The sequence below is a fragment of the Triticum urartu genome, chromosome 7A (genome assembly GCF_056163025.1).
Source record: "Triticum urartu cultivar PI428250 chromosome 7A, HENAU_Tu73, whole genome shotgun sequence".
NCBI lineage: Eukaryota > Viridiplantae > Streptophyta > Magnoliopsida > Poales > Poaceae > Triticum > Triticum urartu.
Window position 1 is genome coordinate 655,644,315 of NC_141879.1, and position 6,134 is coordinate 655,650,448.

Here is a 6,134-nt window from a genome sequence, read left to right on the forward strand (position 1 = left end):
ATGGGAATTCGTTGACGTGGGATTTGGGCGCGGCCTGGACGACGGGCGGGGGAGGGGCTCAACGCAGGAAGCCAACTAGACTCCTCGAGGGCTGTTGCCGGGTACGTGACTTCGGTTGCTGCGCCGCCGAAGTGATGCGGTGGCCGCCGCCGAGAAAGGGTATCGCCACCGGAGCCGTGCTGAGTCACTGGGCCCTGCTCTCCGAGCTCAGCTAGAAAACTCTCAAATATGGTTAAATAAGATTGTTTTGTGTAAATGTGTAATTACCTTTTGATTTCTCATTGCTTCGTTTGTGTGCTTGTAATCCTATATATTTAAATAGTTGATTTCACTAATTCTAATTCTCTCAACATGCAGCCTTCCACATCATCAAATGTATCATATCATCATCCGCTAACACTACTAGTAGAATGCCCGTGCGTTGCAACGGGCCGAGAGCATAAAATTTTGCAGGCGATCACCGTGATTTACGACAACTACAAATCAGGTTCATGTTCTTACAACAAATTGAAAATCGCATTAGTTCATCATCCAAATGGTTTAAAGACAGTACAAAATACAATAAAATAGGGTACATAGAAAAATATGAAATTAAACTTTGAGAAGAATTAACAATGTCAAACAGTACCATAGATCACATATATTGTAAGCACTCATCCAGACCATATTATCATGGGTTATAGAATCTGACAGGAAAGAACTGTGCCATCAACGCACCAATAGCAAATTAAACCCAGGGATTTATGTCTTGCAACTTGTTTTACATGGCAAGAGATAATACGGGTCAACAATTCATAGTGTGCCACAACAATGAGCATTGCACATAATCTGGAATAGAGTTGACCGTGCTGCGTTAATTAACTAAAAATTCTGTCCGGCAAATAGACCTTCAAATGACTAAAGATTAACACTGGACGGGAACAACCTTTCTTGCCTCGATCGTCAAATGTCTCCCACCCAAGATTATACACATTTGTGTAGCTAGGCTCGCCTGCAAGCACGTACCGTCCAACAAATCATTTGTATATTACACCTCTCCACTGGGAGCCTGTGGATATTCAATTAGCTTCAAAACGATAACATGCAAAGTAATAGTATGGACAAAAAGCAAAAGGACATATATGAAACATGGAGAATCGGCATGATTAAATTCCCATAACAAATTAAAATTCTGCTGAATTCTTCCACTATGTACAAAATCTGAAAAGGATAGCATGTCCATTCCAGGAAAATATTGTCCACAACCGGTTTCAAACACGGTTCTAGTTTCTTGTAAGAACACAGAAAAGAGCAACACACAACCAGGGTGAAACAATGTTTTCATGTACGCTTAAGAATATGTACAGTAGTATAAGTTGGTTTTGAAAATCACACTCAGCTCGGCTCCCTAAATTCGATCTAATTTGTACAATCAATTCTCTGTTCAGGAATTTCCTGATATAACATGCTCAGACATGACTCAAGGCCCAGCTGATCCCGACTCCCGGGTTGGTGGCAAGTATGCTCTCCTGCACATGCATGAGTCAAGAAACTACCTTATTCGTGTTGTCCCTCCCAGAAACTGCAAGTCCTATAGAAGGTGTTTGATCAAATGATGGAAGACAGGAGGACCAGAGAAGGTGCGAGATGACAAAATGAGAGAACAAATAGAGTTTTAGTAACCATGACTAATTGTTCTGCCATGAAATGTACATTACAACGCATATAAGTTGTGCCAGTTTCTATCTGTGCCTTCATAATGTCAAACCAGAGGGTCTGTGATGGAATAATTTTCTTTGCCTTGCCCTAAAACCAGAAAGTGGGTTACTAAAGACTGTTCCTAACTCTCATATTTCCTGTACAAGTCCTAAAACTTCTCACCCCACAATCAGACGACCCCAGAGCTTCATTAAGACAAAACAAGGACCAGTCCTCATAAATTTGTACTATTTTGAATGAATATAAAAGGAACCCACGACCCTCAGTAACATGAACGAATGTTGAAATGAATTACCTCTGGCTTCACACCCCTTGGCAGGGATGAAGAGGTGGAAAATAGTTTAGCATGTAACAAAAACATATATCTACCATGCTACGAAATGACAAGTGAGCATTTAAAACATAGCTTAGATCACAAAGGACCTAAACCCAATGATTTTGGGCTTTGAATTCTGCACATGGGCGCTATGAATTTGTCATTTTATGTTTCCCAAGTTCTCTCTTGTTTTAAAACCTAGGATACTCCAGAGGCATATAATAATTTCACCATACTTAATTTAGAGTTCTCTGAAAAGAGTAGAAATTAAGCAGTTCAAAAAGCAAAGCTTAGATTAATAGCTCGAGCTTCACGCAGCAACAAGAACTCAAGTATCTGTATATGTTAAAAACAACATGCCATCAGCCGGACAGAAAATTAACATTGCTAATGTCCTTCGGTCTAAAGTACGAGCTAGCATCTCTCTCTTTACCACTCTCTAGTTCTTCATTGTATGGCAGAGTAAAAAGAAGCCTATGATTACTCTCCTATAAGCAACTGAACTCATTGATTACTTTGTATTATAAAATCTAGGCTAGTATTATTAATTTGAGGGCTGATATCTATGTACTAATACATACCTAAACCTGCAAAACAAATCACAATACAACGGTATGTATCATATTTATTTCTTAACAACAGTTCTCCACATGAACAACAAAGAAGTGTGTGAATCCAGACAACTGATTCAACCTGAAAATAATGGAAAGGTACCAGCCTGGTCCTAGCTAAGTTAATTAACACCATCAAATGACGTATGATATTGAAGAAGTACTGCTTGAAATAGAAAAGCAAATATTGTCCAGAGTACTCGAAGCTAACCTGAAAACTATGCGCCAATTACTTCGATGGGGCTGAAATTGTACCAATCATAAATGCCAATGCCATCGTTGTTACCTACACTGCCTGTCTTTGCAAGGATGGTAATCAGAGTAATTTTTACATGGGGAATTAGATAGAAATGAACTGAATTTTATACCATCTTAGTTATATCGTTTGAACGTGTTTTGCGCTTTGAGAATGCCCTCTACATGCTTGGGAGTGTGGATTGGGGCTCATGGACAAGAGAGAAAGGCCTGCAAACATACATGGAAATGTCATGATCTACTTGACCACTAATTAAGCATTTGCTAGTATATAATTGTATCAGGCTTAAGCATTACTATGAACTGCTTAGGGTCGGGAACTATCAATTCAATCAATTAGTTAAGCATATAGACTACTTAAGTATATGATAGTAAAATATGAGCAGTTAATAAGCACACCTAGTAAATTGGAACCGGATGGTATTGCTTCAATGGACCAGTTAATAAGCACCCCTAGTAAAATTTGAGCATATAGAATGCGCTCTTCCCTCGAAGGAGCATATCATTTGTAAGATACCAAGAGTACATGGAAAGTGCTCACGTATGGCTTCACTTCCCGCCTTTCCAACCTGCAAATACATTGAAACCGCATGCATGAAACAGGCAGTGTAGACTACAACGAAACAAAATAGCAGTTACAGCATACATTATCATGCATATCGAAAAGGATTATGTTCATGAATATCTAGTTCTGTTCTCAACCAAGACTCTGGTAGCGAGTAGGGCAATCTACTCAATCCTGAACACACAACTAATCTGAACACACAACTAATGTCCAAAAGCAATTATGTAGTAATGGAAGTTTATATATAAGCTAGGCTATATATAAATATGTTGACATGTAATAATCTGAGAAATCAGTTCAAACAAAGAGTCGAGGGACATCGTATGTCGTGGTCGTATTTTGGTTCTGTAGCGTGTAGGTGGACGAGTTCAGCATATATCAATATAAGTATGAATCGCCATGATAAAAACATACCGCTTGAGCAGTGAGTGTGGCAGCTAGTGTTTCAGTATTTTCTGAATACTCACTGCGTTTGAGCTTTGGAAACACTGAATCAAGAAATAAACTCATGAAGGAACATGTTCTGATCACGGGGAAATACACATAAACATTAGAAGGTCACTTGCCTTGCTCCATCCATTAGTATATGGAAGGAGGTTTCAACAGAGAGCAAGTTTCCTTTGCACTCTTATGTTTGTAATACACAACCACAACGATGGTGTCTCTGTATGCTTATTTCACTCGCTCCTTTCTTGACATCGAACAAACTTCTTTTGTCCAAACTTGGGAGTATACAAATACGAAACGTACGTATATATGAAACTAAAACGTACGCATATGAAATCATCAAAAAAAAATCCCCAAGAGTTGCATCTTTTCATCATCCACAATTCCAGATCCCCAATAAAGCAAACTCTTTTATAGGATATAAGAATTGTAAAAAACCAAATCATCATATTTGTCGGAGTTCTGAAAAAAAAAAGACCAACAAGTGCATGAATTGGAATGGAGAAGAAGCTCACCTGGGGCCTTGGGCATGATATGTCATCGAGGGTGTAGTTGCTCATCTCCAGTTCGGCCATCTTCTTTCTTGCCATTCTAGCGCGCTCCATCTTCACGTACGGCTCCTGCGCGGTGTGTAAGGAGCAGCGTAAGCCAGCCATGATTCAGCGACCCACTGTCTCGATCCGCCACTGCCACGTGCTCCATCGGCACCTCGTTCTTCTCGTGCAACCTCGCTGCTTTCATCGATTCGCATGCAATATTAGCTATGCGTTCTTCTCACCTGGCGCGCTTGACGGCGGCTTCGCTGATCAGATCCATGATCCATGTCACGGGGATCATGGTGCCGTCCACGTCAGCCGCCGCCGCCATTTGCTCCTTGAGGATGTTGTGGATCTAGTGATCCACATAGTCGACCGAGCGCGCGCGAGGCGACGCACCACATCCATGGCCTTAGGCATGTCCAGCCCGCAGCATCTCCAGCACACGTCCTGCATGGTGTGGCATGGATGCGGGTCTCATGCGGTGGCCGGCGAGGCCGCAAAGGGCCACCATGGAGGCCCCTCCGGCAAGGCGAGATCCACGACAACACGAGATCAACAACGACGGCTTTTTCGACGGTTGGGGCAGGGAGAATCGGCGGCGAGCGAGGAAAATCCTCCGTGTGAGAAACCCTAGCGCCCGAGAGAGAGAGAGAACCAGGCGTCCGGGGCGAGGCAGGGGCGCTGGGTTTTCCATCTCGGTTTTGATTGGAAAAAACTACGGGAGTAAATGGGATGTGGGGCTTACTTGGGATAAAAATCGGTGAGGTACGTGAGGACCTTTGTTCGATCGATGGTGGTGGGGTTGGTGACTTATTTCGTTCTAGCGAAAACCGGTGGAGGTGGCAGAAAAAATTGGTGGGATAAGAGATTAAGCAGATGTCGGTTTTTTAGAGGAAAAGAAAATCGGTGGGGGTGGGGATCGATCGGTGGGGTTATGCGGGGATGGATGGGGGGTACGAACGAACGAACTAACGACGTACGGACTCATTCATTATGAGTAGAGATTTTGTGCACTTTTTTGACAAAACGCGTTTTTATTAACTCAAAATGTAGCATCAAGCGGATACAAAGCATACTTAGTAACACCTGGCCTTTGCATAGCTATTTCGTAGCACATGCATACCCCAATTTAATTGTTACAACTACAATGCTCTAGGTACATGCATACTCTTTGTTCACACAGCTACTTCAAAAAATAATAGCTTTTTATTTAGATCATTTTCGTTCATACAAAATTCATTCAAAATTAATTTTTAAGTATTCGCAACAACACGCGGAGAAATCACCTAGTTAACTCTAGTACGCATCACGTTTTATCCTCCTTCCCATGCTACCATTGCTGCCGATCTCCTTGTTATCTGCCGTCACCATGGTCCTTTCAAAGATCACATGGTACATGATGCTGACACCGGAGCACCGCCTCGCGGACGCCCTATGTCAGACTGAAATTGTGGATGGACAATCTCTGAGCTCTCCCGAGCCAATCTCGGAGGAGGAGGACGACGACGATCCTATGGTGCCGGTAGTACGAGTCAGATGGTTAATCTACATTAGCAGTGACAAACAAAAATGCCCTTCTAAGTATTTGGGAAGGTATGATGCACTGAAGCATCACTTGTGCTCTCTTACATGCACATCTTAAATTTATCACCCTCAAGAGTTTTGTGCTACTCACAGCTTACAAGCCCTATTTAATTACTCAC

At 42.0% G+C, this 6,134-nt stretch overlaps 1 long non-coding RNA gene across 2 annotated transcripts; it reads right to left on the reverse strand.

The window, feature by feature from the left end:
- Window positions 1-441: 441 nt before the first annotated feature.
- On the reverse strand, window positions 442-5,162 carry LOC147961126 (uncharacterized). Of its 2 annotated transcripts, XR_015611012.1 has the most exons (5): window positions 4,671-5,162; window positions 4,408-4,512; window positions 3,280-3,449; window positions 2,994-3,090; window positions 442-2,920 (listed from the first exon to the last, which is right to left on the reverse strand). It is a non-coding gene; the product is annotated as an uncharacterized LOC147961126 (long non-coding RNA). The 2 variants fall into 2 exon arrangements; XR_015611011.1 differs by having other exon boundaries at window positions 4,408-5,162.
- Window positions 5,163-6,134: the final 972 nt, after the last annotated feature.